We start from the raw sequence: 15,728 nt of genomic DNA on the forward strand, positions 1-15,728 counted from the left end.
GTCTCCCTTCTGTGCTCTCAGACCCCACTTGCTCCCTTGCTAGACACCTGTCTCACCATGATTTCCATGGCTTACCTCATTACTATAAATCATCTGGTACAAAGTCAAACCTGATAAATTAAAGACCAAAAAGTAAAAGCAGGGACGTGGCTAGCTGCATTCTTCCGTGGTGAATTACAATTAGCAAACAGAGGAATACATGACCCTTCATTGTTCCTATAATAATAATAAAACAGGACGCAGCCTACTCCGAGGATTTCCGGGTAATCAGCCATGTCCACGTGCAGTCTTTGTTCAGCCGGCCTCACACTGTCCTCTTCCCCGGGAGCTTGTTTATCGTGGTCTCCTCAAAGCCCAGAAGCCCATAGGTCAGAGAACAGGGTTTTGATGGATTATGGGATTGTAACTGTCCCTGCCAGTTGACAGCTTTTATTGGCCGGGAGGATGAGCCTGTAAACCTTTATATAATTATTGTATTAAAGGCACTGTGCCTCTGTGTTGCTGGCGCTTGTTCAGGGATCAATGTGAAGATAATTTCAAAAATGAATAGTTAAGTATTGATCGTCCCACGGTGGAGCCTTATCGGGGGCTGAGGCCGGGGACTGCAGATTATAACTTCAATGTCATTTATGACGATATGATGCGTAGTGCCGAACACCAATTTAAACAAAGGGCTGATTTAATTCACAGTGGATTTTTGTAGTGTGATGGGTAATAAATCACAATCTATGTAATTTTTAGAAATGAACACATGTTGGCAGTAGTTCAGGGCAGCTCCTAAGAGATCTGGAAATGACCAGGGAGGGGAGTGTCGCCGAGAACCCCTTCTGAATGATTGGGCTCTGCTTGGTTCTGGCATTCACATGACCTTGGGGTCCCTGCTGGCAGCTGCTGGTTAATTTTCTTCACTGAGGACACAGTTTAACTTTCTATCTGTCTGCCAATTACCTGACATTTTCAACTTATCACCTTCTATTTTTTAAATGATTGGAGGCGCATCCACATTTTGACATTTTTTTTAAAGCAAGTATTCATTTTGTTTGCTGCTGAAGCACCTCTCTGTCACCACTGCAGTGTCTCTTTCCTCGAAAAAAAATTAGCACCAGTTTATGTGACCATGTAAAGAAAACATCCAACTATTTTTATTGCTATTTATAACACATCCTGGGCTAGGGGCTGTCAACATTTGGTGCAGGACGCCTGCGCGGGGACTCAGCAGCGGCCTCTTGGGGAAATGGTACTTAGCCATGCATGTTTGAAGAGGGTCTTACTCTTTAAAAACAAGCCATCGTAAAGTAAATCGTTAAGGAATATCGGAACAACACGAGTAGACTGACGAAGCTCTCTAAAAGAGGAAAAATTGCAATAGTGGCCACGAAGTATAACTTGCTGATTTTGGTTATTATATTTCTAACGACATGTTTTACAGGCATTCATTTCAGGTGAAGGAAATTAAGGTGTTTCGAGGCCACTGAATGCAGAGCCCTAGGAAAGAGTATTAAAGGATTAGAAACTAAAAATAGAATCTAGGCTGGGTCTGCAAGAGGCAAGTGTTGTCCTGGATCCACAGCGACATGTAACATGGAGAAGAGGCGGCAGCCGCGGCCCCCGCTCCCCCAGGCGCCTGCCCAGGCCCTGCCTCTGCCCCTGTTTCCCCTGTCTGAGCAGCATTTGGAGGGAGGGCCCTGGGCACCTCTGTCCCAGGTAAATGAAGTCATCTCATGTCCAAGGTCAACTTTATCATAAATAATTCAGACCTAGCAAACAAGGGCCTGCTGCTGGAGAATGCTCTCTCCTCTTACAGCGTCATGAGCACAGCCGCATCCCCCCCCCCACCGATTCTGCAGCTCTAGCTTAGAGCTCAGAGGCCTTCGCCCCAGCAAGTCAGCAACTAGAGGAACTCCGGGGTAGCACTGTCTCTTCATTTGTCTCCTTACTTTATTCACATCTTTAATCTACTAGTTTCTAAAAATGGTCATGAAGTCTTGAACTTTCTATTTTCCTGCCAACTGATGGTGAAAACACTTGTTTCATTTTACATAATTCACTAAATCGTTTAAAGAAATTGTTCTTGTCAGTGTCAGTGTGAGCAGAGGCCGTCCCCCCGCCCACCCAACATTCAGTGCGTGACAAAATGCTCTGGTTTGTGCTAATTATCTTAGACCACCCCCCAAGCCCTCGGGCACATTTGCTCGGTCCCTGCACCTCTCCAGGCTCTTGCCCTCCCCGCGTCAGTGACAGCCCCTTGTGACCATGGAGAACCCTGCTGTGATCCCCTGTCTTTCCTTGTCTGCCCCTCTAACCTCCATGCAAAGCATCAGCCCCCCCTCCCATTCTGTCACACCCAAAGCACATGTACAATCCTCGAGGTGAGCCCTGCGGTCTTTTGGGTCACATGACACCCCAGCAGCAGACAGGAGCTCCATCCTGTGCCCCCACCTTCACTGGGCCTGGCTCCCAGATACCCCAGTGCCCAGATCCGCCCCTCCTGCCCCATGTGGCGGCCCAGCTGGCCTGCCCTGCTGCAGCAGGAGCCCCTGGGGATAATTCCAGGGAGCGCGGCTCCCCCTTCACATAAAGCTGTATGTCCTCTAGCTTTGATTTTTGACTTGTGGTCTAGAGTTTGACTTTTTATCATCAAAAATGTTGAAATAAATTCACTGCAACAGACATTTACAGAATCCCTACTGCACAGGGGTGCAATGCTGAAGTGAAAGGGATGCGAGCAGGCCCCGTCAGGCACAGAGTGCAGGAGACAGGTGGGGGCCTGTGAGCACTGCCTGGCCTCGGGGAGGGCGTGCCCAGGACTCTGCCTGCTGGTGTCGCCGCTTAGTCCAGCTCCCAGGCTGGGTCGAGCTTCTCGGGGAGCAGTGGGGACAGTGACGACGGGCTGGTGCGCGCACAGAGGGAAAGGCCCTCAGTCAGGAGAGAATGGCGCGTAGCAAGATGTGAAGTCATGAAACTGCACCCAAACTGGGGAGGGGACACAGGGGTCTTGGGACCGAGAGATGGGAGGGGGACTGTGGAGCCCAGCCTTCAGGTATGGAAGAGGCCAAGGTGACCTTTAGGGACAAGGGTTATTCTTAATCTCACAGTTTCTATATTCTGTTGTTCTGATGAATTATCCATTTAATAGCTCCGTAAGCAATCATTTTGGAAAGTTATACCAATAAAATACTATAGTCTTTAAATTTTCCCCAATTTAAGGCCTCATTACCTCCTGTAATAAGGATACAGTTACATTCATAGCACTCTCTGTACTGTACTTAAGAGCCAGTGCACATTTAATGAGGAAAATGCCTTTCGAATCATGAGTTTCCTAAAATGTTTCTAATGTTTCATTTCTAATGATAATAGGAGTGGAAGTGCACCTAACTGACTTTTCAACCTGAATGCAGCGTTTCCTCTCTGAAATTAGAAATGCAAATTATATGAAAAAACCCTCTGCTGTCTCTTGTATGTGTGGCTCATTTTGTTCACCTTGAGTTCAGTACATTCTTGATCCCCTGTCCTGGGAGAACGTGTAACAGGAAGATAACTACGTGAAGGATTTACTTCAAGTAACAACATAATAATTTCACCTCAAAGCATAACTGTAAGAAATAGCAGTTCTAGATCTTTCAAATGACTTAGCTTGCATTAACAGTAATTTATATAATAACTAGTATTTTTAGGATTTTATGATATTTTATGATTTCAAGGTACTGTCTCTTAACTTTGCAATAAAAGGAATCTTGCCCTTTTATTATTATTGCTATTATTAAGAATGGCAGTATTTCCTATTTATTAAACATTTCTAAATATGAACCAGACACGGTGACAAAGGTTTCCATAAACCACCCCTTTCCAGTCACCTGTTGACGCAGTGGCTGCAATTATTCCCTTTTCACAGATGAATGAATAGAACCCCCAAAGGACAGTGACCGGCCCACGGACACCCTCCCCTTGGGATCAGGCGAGACCTGCCTCAGGTCGGCCTCACTCCAGAGTTAAGGCCTCAATTTAATTGAAGCCTCCAAGAAGCATTATTTTTCGTCTAAGTGATTACAGTGTGAACAATTTTAGGCAAATAAGGGTTTACCTAATCTTTTGAGACCTCTTACAATGGAGATTTCATTGTATTTCTTCAATATCTCTTCCAAAATTATCAACCATCTTACTCAGGAAAAAGAACAACAAAGTTTTGCCTTACGTTTGAACGAGCAGGTTAAATACAGACCCGCGAAATCCCATCTGCCCCTCATCAATGACTGTCTGAGCTGTGGGGTCTCCACTGATTCGTAAAACAAAACACTTGTCAACCAGATTCCCGTGCCTCATCCCGAGGCGGCAGAGAGCCCTCCTGAGAGCTCCCGGCGCCACGACTGACGGTGCTGGGCTCGCACTGCCCGCGCTCCTGCTCCCCCGGCCTCTCTGCGGCCTCTCCCTGGCCTGCCTCACTCCTCCTGTGAAGAAATCCCTCTGCCCGACCCTCGGCCAGCTGGGGGCCTGTGTAGGTCTAAACACCACTGCCTCCTGCTGTAGGTCCACGCGGCCACCCCTCATCCCCTCAGTGATCCTCCACAATCCAGCCTCGCCTACAGTGTGAATTTGCTCTTATTGGACACTGACCTGTATCCACATAAGAAATGCTGCTCAATTAGTGCCCCTTTTATTAAGCAAGCTGCTTCTCTTCTCAGGCTAAATGGTCCCACTCCTACCTGTGGGCCACAGATGCCCACTGTCCCTCTCCTTCCAAGCTGCCACCAAGCGTGGATTTGGAAATTTTGGAAGGCTTGTGAACAATTATTTTAAAAGGCTATGGATTTGACACATGAAAAGGTAACAGAGAAGGTGGTCTTGATGTCCTACAGCAGAAGCTCTGCACAGCTACCCCGCCTTCCACCCCGCCTTCCCTCTAAATGCTCAGCAGAGTGGATGTGAGTAGCAGGGAGGGAATCCAACCCTCTACCACAAAGAACCGAAGCTAAATGCAAGTTATCAGACAAATGGCCCCATCAGGGCGCTGCTCAAGCCCGGAGTGAATGCCCTGCATGGATGCAAGCATGCATGCGCGTGGTTCCTGCTCATTTGTGTTAGTGGAAGGGGTCAGAGATGCGGATAAATCAATGTATCCGACTATTCTAAAATAATTACTATTGATCCATGGAAGACTGGAATTCTTGCCTTTACATTTGAGTATCGATATATATGACACCCCGAAGTCCAGAGTCTTTGAAGGAAAGTGATGCTGACGCCTTCTAAAGATGCCCCTCTGAAGCGCACTGCAGATGCTCTGGTCTCTGAGCCCCGTCTCACCTCCCTTCTCTCCTCAGCTGGCAGAAAGGACCAGCTCTTAGGATACGCTGGGACTTCTAAGTCACGGTTCCTGCCAGAAATGCATGGCCCATCCCTCCAGGCAGTCTGGAGTGGGAGGCTCTGCGCGGGTGTGGGCCAGCGGGAGCGCTGGGCTAGTAGGACGGGCAGCAGCTGCCACGTCTAGGCCTGTGAAGGCCTGTGAAGGAAGCGCCCTGGCCCCACGCAGGTCACGGGGATGGGCAGCCCCCGGGCTGTGGTGCTCAGGGACGGTGGGCAGCTGCATGGGTTCCCGTAGTGGGAGCTGAGGAAGCAGGCCCCGCCTCTGCCCTCCTCGCGCAGGGTCCCCCTCTGAATCCTGCCTGGGGGCCCATTAGCCCCAGACGGAGCCCACCCAGCCAGCCTGAGGGGGGAAAGGAAGACGGCCACCAACTGGAGACCCTGGGCAGGTGTCAGCACCTCGGCAAAGTGAAGCGGGCAGGACCCCAAGGCTTCAGAGCTCACCCCTGAATAAAGGAGGAGCCCATGGGCACGTCCCTGACCACAGAGCTGACTCGCCTTCGTGTGAGGGACTGAGGCGGGCATGGGGAGAGCGCCCTTGAGGCGGGGGAGGCACGGAGGTCCTAGAGGAAAGTCCTCCGGCTGAGGAGCTAACGGAGCACCTGTGAGCGACGAAGGGAGCAGGAGGCCACGTGGCTGGGAAGCTCTTGGAAGGCCTGGAAAACCACATTTCGTAGGCAAGAAGGGTTTCTAGGCAAAAGAATGGTGTTCTTCCTCCAGAAGGGGCTGCTCAGCAGCAAGGCCATGGGATGCGTGGAGGGGAGCACCCGTCGGAGTGACTGGAATTGTGCAGAATGAGACTTGAGAGCCTCAGGAGCTCTCAGACAGGAGGGAGGCCGCCCATGAGGGGGAAGGGCACGTGGCCAGGAGGGCGCAGGCTTCACGAGGGGCTCCCCGTCCTCACTGCCGCGCCGTTCAGCGGTGACAGGGGGAGGAGCCGGACCAGGAGGCAGGCGTGAGTTTGATTCCACATCTTTGCTCCTGATTGTACAACTGACACACATTTTAAGTGATCTACAACATATAGCAAAGCACAAGCAAGACACTTATAAAATGACCATAACTAGCCTCTAAGAGATAACCACTGGCTTTTGCCACTTCTAAAATGTTCATTGAGTATTAAATATTATGTATCTGTTTGTTGCAGATATAATTTTCTATGTAGGAACTATATAACATGGTCCTGACACCTAAAAGCCACCAAGTAACTTTAGCTGTAAGTAAATTGCTTTTGCAGAAATTTAGATAATATATCTTACATAAGTAACATCGAATTATACAATTACAAGTATATATATATAATTATTCAATTGTACTTATACAATTATATATATTACCTAAATTTCTGCAAATGAAATGTATTTATATATATTATAGATGTAATATATTTATTTATTTATATGTATATAAATCATCTAAATATATATGATATATATATATATATATATACACACGCACACAGAAGTATGACCTAAAACATAGCAACATTTTTTCATGCCAGTTAATATTCTCGTATATATTCATTTAGTCCCACAATATTCTAAAATACCATAATTTTTAATCATTCTTTATTCCTGGACATTTTAAGTTGTTTCTAATTTTTGTCATTACAATTACAGTAGCTGTTTTATGGAGGAAGCTGTGGTACATGTATGATGTTTTGTTTAGTGGAAAGTGAAATGAGTCTGGTGTGCACTGAGCCTCCTCACCTGGAAGGCCGTCCGGAACGGCCCATGTGCTGAGGCTGCGTCTCATGTACCTGATCTTCCCATCACTGCCTTTTTTTTCTGGAGAGAGCTCAAGAAAGCCTGGAAAATGGCTGGTTATCTAGATGGAGGTGTACGGATCAAGAGTGGGTAGCAGAAGGCCCTGGGCGGCGCTCCCTGTGCTGTGAAGAGGGCGGCTAAGGCGGAGGCAGATGAGGAGGCGGGCACCACGCTGTGGAGAGCTTGAGCGGGCATCGCCTTCTCAGGGCAAACGTCGCTTCCTTTCCCTCTCAGGACAGAACTGGGCTGGAAAGGCAGGTTTAGGGGTGTCAGGCTGTAGGTGCTGGTCAGAGCAGAGCCAGAGTGGGGTGACGCCACGCACTGAGAGAGCGCCGGACAGGGAGGCGACTTCAGGGTCAAGCCAGAGCAACAGCTCATAAGGACCCAAAGGGGACAAGAGCCAAAGGACAAGGTCATTTGGCCAAGCATTTTCAGGCTTAGAATATTTACCTACATGGGATTTTCCCCAAAGGCGTTTTTAATACTATTAGATGCACTGATTTCCAAAAACAGTACTTCAGAGACATGCTTGAGTCACAGCTCTCTCCTGCTATTGACACTCCTCAATACCCAGGGCCTGGAGCCACCCCTGGAAACTGCACGGACATCCTGTGCCCAGAGCACACCAGAGGCGGACTGAGCACAAGGTAAGCGCAGAGGTTGTGGAAAGGTGGGCTGCAGACCACCCTCCTCCGCTGTCCGCTGAGTGTTCACCAGGAGCAGCCCACTGCAGCCTGAGGAACAGTATTTCCTGCTGCCAAGACGTGAATGAGCTAATTGTGTTTTAAACAGTTCACCTTACAAAGAATTTTCTTTCTTCGTGTGAAAAGAGCTGTGATTCATTAATTTTCCTTTCTATTATTTGCTATAGACTTTCTCTAGCATCTTCTTCATAAATCACCTCTCTATTGAAACGAATCCTGAAATCACAATGTAATTAGTGTGGATTGCAGGACATGGGTGAGCTAAAACAAGCCCATTTACAGTATCTTGGCAGGACACTTCCAGCAGGCAGCGAGGGAGCCTCCGCGGAGGGTGTCCAGGACAGCGTCTCTCACCTTGGCAGACAGTTCCACATAAAAGGTGACACCACCGGGCAGCCGGCACGGAGAAAGATTGCTGGGAGAGGTTCCAAGAACTAAATTAGTAAGGGAACTCAATTATCTTGCTCCTTCCTTCCTCTGGTCAGTATCCCCATTGAACAGAAGCAAAACTCAGCATTTTTATAAATGTACTGCTCCGGACCTAGGAGGGCTCTTTCCTTGACCATCTATCTACAAATGTAAGGGCCATTTTTTCTTTAGATTTAGAGAGAGATACGCCACTCTCATAAAAATGTAAATATCCATACCTTCACTTTTTTTAAAGCAGCCAATTTTGATTATTTTTCCAACTTGAAAAATGGAAACAAAGAAATTTTTAAAGAAATGAATAGTATAGGCAATTCACTCAGCTATATATCAAAATGCTGCAGAATGCTCCGTAATATTGACCAGGTGTATTCCTACATAAACATGTCCCATGTATGTGTCATAACATAGAAGGGTGAGAACATTCTTCAGGTCAAGGATAAAAATCTTACGAAGATACAGAAAACATGATCAAATTTTTTTCTGGAAAACATTCATGAGAAGTGATATTTAAAGAGGAGGAAACCCATTTTCTTTAAGATTGCAAATCTACTATTTTACAGTATTTTCAAATTGTCTTAAACCTCATGTGGGAAGAGAAGGGATCCTGCAGAATTTACCTTTTGCTGCTATTTGGTCTGCATTCCCTGACTTCTTTGCTCAACTTTGAATTAGAGTTGGTAGAATCTTAGATTTTAAACCATGTTGCTTGTAATCTAAAGAAAAGCAAAGGCAATTTGTTGGAAAATTATCTATAGCAGCCATTTTCTTTTTCCATTTTAGGCTGGCTATGTGTGTGGGCAGATTTGGTTTTGAGTGGGGTTGACTCATGTCTGTGGAGCTGCGGCTCATGGTGAATGTCCGGGTAAGAGCCAGAGAGCTCAGTGCTGGCTCGGAAAGCTGGGGGGCCATTCTTTTCCACCCACCTCTGAGTTACAGAGCCAGATGGGGCGCTTTCCAGCTCTGGACACGCCAGATGATTTTTCCTGTTAGTTAGTTGGATACGACCTTTAATCTTTGAGTCATGACGGATGCCACGACTAACTCTGAAAAGACCTGATAATGTTGAAGGCAAATAAAAGAGAAAAGCTAAAGCCTGGAAAATGTGTCCCCCTCTTAATTAGCCCGCTTCATAACGGAAAGGCTGCAGTATGGATTGGGGCATTGATTGCTTAGAAAAAAAGTATTAATTTCAGAGCTTAGAAGAATGTTTGTTAAGAAGACTGATGCTGAACTTCCTAATCTTTAAGTTTTATGTTGTTTGTGAAATCTGGTAATTCCCTTTGTGTATGTCATATATTTAAGGCAGTTTGTGAAGGCCACGACATAAAATAATAACCCTTTGGGTGATATTTCTCTAGTTTTGTTGTACTCTGAGAATCATGATATGGCTTGAGGCAAAAAATATAATCATAGCTATGAAAATCAAAACAAAAAATACCACAAGGAATGTTTTCAGTAAGACACGTGTAATAGTCACTCTTGTAGAGCCTGGTTCGGGGCACCAGTTCAGTGTCTAAAACACGTGTACATGGATGGCTACAAGTGCTCCTTGCGGCTGTATAGACTTACTGCATACTCGACTGTCGTGTTCACCTCTGTGTGTGTGTATTTTTGTGCATTTCTCACACAGACCGCTCAAGCACACACAGATGTGCCCGTTGCCAGAGGTGGCTCCCTGTTCATCTTCACACGCAGTAGTTATCTGTCTGCAGACCTGACTGTGTGCTTGCCATATCATTACTAGCTCAGGGGGAATCATTCAAACCAATGCAATTTGCTCAATATTGGTCAGTTTGACTCCTGACCCTGCTCCCTCGGCAGCGTATCCTTGGCAACCCTCGTCGTGTGTTAAGTCAGGGTGTGCTCATTGGTCTCAACTGTGACAGCTTGCTCAAGGCTGCTCAACATAGCCTGGTCTTCTCACAGAAAATTAGGAATCCGATAATATATCATATTCTGATCAGACTGGTATTTACACCAGGAAAGCCACAGTTGTGGGGGGTGGCTTCCAGGCACCACGGCAGGATCCACAGCCCTTTGGTTAGTTTCCTGCACAAACCACGCGATGGGAGTTGTTTTCTTTGTTATTTTATTTGGGGGAAGGAGGACGGGTAGAGGATGTTGTATCATCTGTTTGTGAGATCACGTCATCAGGGATGTACCGAGCTGCTTCAGAAACTGGCAAACTGGGCCAGAAAATCACATGGAAAATACCTCTCAGAAAATATCAGAATGTTTGCATTTTCATATTTTAAATGAACTTAATTATACAGAGAAGGCACATGGTGTCTATATGTATAACTGGGAAACTGCAAAAACAGGCAACCGGTAGGTACAGGATGTAATGTCGGAATCACCAAGAAAATTCTGAAAATTCCACCTATATAGAGGCTGTTGGTGCTAAATAAGGACTCAGTCTCAGTGTGATGTGTCTGTAGCTGTGACACATTTCCTAGTAAACTGTGGGAGTCAGAAATGATGAATTATTATGGAAGAAATAGCAGGATCTGCCCTCACAGAAAACAGTTGTCTCCACCCCCCAGATATCATAGGAAAGAAACCTTGCTTAGTTGAGGCTGAAAACTGTTCGACTTTCATGCTTATTTCCTTTCTTAAGAGTTAGAATAAGGATGCTGGTTCTTGCAAAACCAAACAGCCCTGAAGAAGGTCAGCAGAGTCCTGACCAGCAGGGACCAGGTTCCTGATCAGCTCAGAGGAGCACCAGGCGGGGGCACCGCCCAGCGACCCCCCCTGGGAACACGGCAACTGGGGGCTCCGCTGTCCCCCATGCACCTCCTGGGCGTGGGCTGGGCTTCCTAGAGAGCCTTGAAGTCCCTCCCAAGGCAGAAGCGGGTCCCTGCCAGCTCTGCAGCCTGTCAGCCCCCAGAGCTGCGGGGGTGACCCCCGGATGGATCAGCGGGGGAGATTTGGGGCGCTGCTTTAGCGTTTAGCAAATCTAGCTGATACTTGCTGCGGAGCCCCGTCCTTTTGACCCCGCAGCGCATGGGCGACACTTGTGGGGTCTGAAGCCTCTGCAGGCTTTGGCCCTGCCCGCTGCTCGCTCCGCCGGGGTCGCGAAGCTGGGGGGCCCCTGCCTGGCCTCACCTGGAACATGAACGCGGCCCGGAGGCTCTCCGGCTGGCTGTCACCCTGGCCGTCTGCATCCTGCTCTTTCATGCCCCCTCCCTCTGCTCCCTTCACCTCTCTTCCTCCCGAGCCACTTTGCATTTCCACGGACGCAGGAGGAGGCTGCGGGAGCCCCGTCCAGCCGCAGGCAGCCCTGCCCGCTCCGGCTGCCGCCAGGGTGACCTGGCCCTGCAGCCCCCGATGGCACTCCGTCGGCCGCCCCGGGTCCTCTGCCCACCCCTGCTCCCTTCCAGCTGCTGCTCCCTCAGCCCGTTGCCCCCTGCCCTTTCCCAGCTCTGTGCCCAGGAGTCACGTCCTTGGGGAAGTCGGCCCTGACCCGGCCCCTGCCAGCACCCCGCTCAGCATACCAGGCTTCTTGTCCACGTCGGCTCATCCCTGGCTCTCCTCCTGGGACACGCCGAGACCCCGTAGACCTGCGTGGCTGGCTAGTGGCGGCCCTCCCCCAGGGCGGAAGGCAGGGGCACAGACAGCCGTGTTCCCCTTCATCCCGAGGCGGAGAGACTGCCGCAGTGGGGCACAAAATAGGGTCTCTGTCCAAAAGCATCAGAGGAAAGCCTCCGTTTCTCCTCTCTCCCTGCCCATTTCCCCGTCGCAGGCTCCATGTGCTTTGTCTGGGAGAACGTCACCCGGCCAGGCACACCTGGGCCCAGATGCCAGTGAGGGTGCTCTCTGGTCCCCTGGCCTGTCTCCATCTTCAGTTGTTAAAAGCATCATCCATATTTCCAAGTAAAATCTTCTGAGAGGCAGGGGATGGGTGGCTACGGGGCGGGGCGGGGGGGGCAGCGCTGCTCACAGGGGGAGCAGGGCTGGGCTCCCTCTGTGCCTGGCCTGGTTCTGGAAGGGGTAGCGGCTGGACAGGGTTTTCTACAGGTACCTAAGCCGGGCCAGGGGTGACCAGCCTCTGTAGGGTGGTTTTGACTCATTTTTTAAACACATTCATTATTTGTTTCATGATTAAAATAAAACATGCGTATAACTTCTAAACAAAGTGACTTCCCAAGTGTAAATAGTGCATAAGCTTCTGTTTTGTGTTGGAAACTATCTTTGCAGCCATAGAGCCCTGTTAGGATTCACTAACAAAATAGCTACTATGTTTTTGAGCTTCTACGGTAAATAAGACTGAGAGTTACAGAAAAGAGAAGCTGGATCTTTGCCCTCAAGGAGCTGATATTTTACTATAAATCCTACTACAAATTTCATTCTTCTCTCATTTCATTTTATCCATTACTCTTATACATACTGGGAATAAAACTTTCTCTCTAAAAATCTACATCGTTGGTAAATTTCTTTGGCTGAAAAAAGTTCACATTTTTAAAAAATCAAGTAAACATTTCTGGGAGGCCTAAGTTACTTTGAAAGCAGAAGTCTTTTGACTAAGGTCATGGTAAGTCACAGTGACCCTTTTTTATTCTTTCAACAAAAAAGAAACCCACAAAGAAACAACAAAATTGCATGGCATCCATAAAATGACAGAAATTATCTGTAAAATCATACACGTGCGAATCATAAACAAATTGAGACTCACAAAATAGACACACACACACTTGCTGGGAGGGAGCAGGCTGCTCGTTTTTCACAAAAACACACATCCCCTGGACACAGTCCTGCCCAGACCTGTTGTCACCTCTGTGTCCTGTGAATGGAACCGTAACTGCCCCCTGTGAAAGTTAAGTCACCGGAGAACCAAGCGGTAGAATGTGCAGTTCACCCCAGCAAAGGCCCTGCGCGGGCTGGAAGGCCCTGGGTGTGCAACCTGGGCTAGAAGCGCCCATCAGAACTCCCATTGCAGCGGTACGAGCTGCAGGTGCTGCGGCGCTGCGTGACCCTGATGGGTCCCGAACGGGACGGAGCTGCGAGCCGGCAGCCTTCCCTCCGACCTGCTGGGAGGCGCACGCTGCTGCCGGAGATGTTGATTCATTGTTGAAGAACGAGAGCAGAAACCCAGGAACATGCACACTTAAAGGAAAGAGCAGAATACTGAAAAGGACTAAACTTCAAGCAGTTGCAGATGGAGGCTTTTCCTGCAGAATGAGGAGGAGACAGTAACTTGCTCTAAACCTAGAGTGTCTACAAGGAGAACCTGCAGCTCTCCTGGTTACAGTTATAGGAAGGAGCTCTCCTTCTTACAGGTTGTAGGAAGCATCTCTCTTTGTAGGAGGAGGGCTTTACAAGCCAGAATGTTACTTAGACTTTGTAGGTGCCACCTGGTTTTCTCAGAACCTGTGTGTGTGTGTGTGTGTGTGTGTGTGTGTGTGTGTGTGTGTGTGTGTGTGTGTGTGTGTGTGTGTGTGAATAAATCTTCTAGATGACCTTATAGATTACCTGGAGAGAAGACATCTCTCAGGTATAAAAAAGAGACTGCTGGCGGTTGCTCAGGACCTTGCTAGCCTGCTTCCATAACATTTTAGCCAAAAAGAAGAAGAAATATCTGATCCTTTTCCATAGGTTCAGATGAACTAAACCAAAAGAATTTTGTATTTCTCTTATAAATTTTTTAATACTTTTATTTCATCTAATTGATCAAAATCTCTGATCTAACTGAAAAGTGCACAAATTTATTTCTTTATATGTCTGAATTTGGTGAGTGGGTTATTAGTTTCATGGTCTAAATTAATTTTTAAGTTAATGACACAATATAAATATACTAGTCATTGGAATAATATAACCCATTATTGCATTACATAGTTTCAGACAGACTATTAGAATAAAAGTTCTGTAGCTATTAAACACATCTCATACGTACTTATGACTGGAGAAAACTTAAATTACTCGGTTCCTTTATAAATCATCCTAAAATTTTATGCACACATACAGACAGATGTATAATTTTTATGTCACATATAACATTGAAAGCAAACCTAAAAACCTATAACAAATACAATATTTTTATTTTTTTTCAGCTACAAGGAAATAACCAACAGGCTGCTAGTTTGGTTGACTCTTTGTTCAGCACTGTCCAAATGAATTCACAATAAAATAAGATTGCCCTTAACAATTCTAACTTGTCTGAAAAGATTGAACCGGGCAGATTACCTTTTCATCAACACACGCACATTTTCTGTGTCAGCCACCCAGACACACACACACAAAAACAAACTTGTAATGAGCGGGTGCTTTATCAGGCGCTTTCTCCATCCTTCATTAAACGACAGAAAATTGCTCTTTGCTGGGATTGTCAATGCCGCCTGCCCTCCCAGAAGCCCATTTGTTTCACATGCGAGCATCGGATATTGCAGGGGTTTGCAGATTTTAAGTGACAAATTGTGCCCGAGTTTGCGTTGCTCTGGGAGTTGTGTTTGTTTGGCTTCTTTGGGTTTTGTTTTGTGTGACTTCCCACGAGAGGGGATCACCCACAGCAGACGGGCATCTTTGTTTCCCACTGGGCACAACCAATCCTGTTGCACCTATGTACGGAGCGATCTTTCTGCTCCTGGAAGTGTATTCAAAAGGCTCTGTACCCTCAAAAAAATCTCTGTGCAAGGCGTAATATATGTGGCTAGTTTAGACTAAAAGCACAAACAAAATGGGAAGTGTGTAGTTTCATTGCCTTCCTCTGTTCTTCATTAAATCTTATTGAATTTGTCATCTTTTTTAATTGCACTGACCGCTAATGGCGGTGAAAGGGTTTTTTTTTTTAATGAGCTAAAAACTTAACAATTTGACCCCCTCTCACAGAGTAAACTCCTCTGGAGCTCTTCAGACAAAGAACTTAGAAATAACAGAAACAGGGCTGTGTCAGGGCAGCCTGTGGATGTAGGGGTGGGATCAATGTACATTATTGAGCGTTGCTTCGGCGTCACACTGAGGGTATAATGCATGGGGCCACGGCTTGTTTGAGTGGTCATCATTTATTCATACCTAAAGATTAACCACACAATATAATTGCTGAAATTCTATCACAAAGGTGAATGAATAGGTGGGACTTCAAGCTTACTTGGGGAAGGGTGTGGGGGGGGGTTGTACTGGAAAGAAGATGATAGCTTCCAATAAAGACGGAGCAGGGCTCACTGCAACATTTACACAATGCCCTGAATTTCCGTCCAAAGAAATGGAGACGATTTTCGGACCAAGCCTGCAGCGGGCCATGCCCTTTAATTGCCATTTACATAGCAGAGAATCATTAATTTCTAATTCACCTATTATTCACTCTCTTTAGCATGCTATGTCGATGTCTGTTTGGGGCAGTGAAATAAATGTGGTTTCTGCGGTACTTTAGTGACCTACCATTTTGTGATTTTTATATATGTATTTTATGCTTTTTTGAACTCAACTCACTTCTTTCTATGGGGAGAAAGCTCAGGGTTCTTGTTTAGATATGATTTATGGT

The sequence above is a fragment of the Manis javanica genome, chromosome 9, assembly GCF_040802235.1.
Source record: "Manis javanica isolate MJ-LG chromosome 9, MJ_LKY, whole genome shotgun sequence".
NCBI classification, from domain to species: domain Eukaryota; kingdom Metazoa; phylum Chordata; class Mammalia; order Pholidota; family Manidae; genus Manis; species Manis javanica.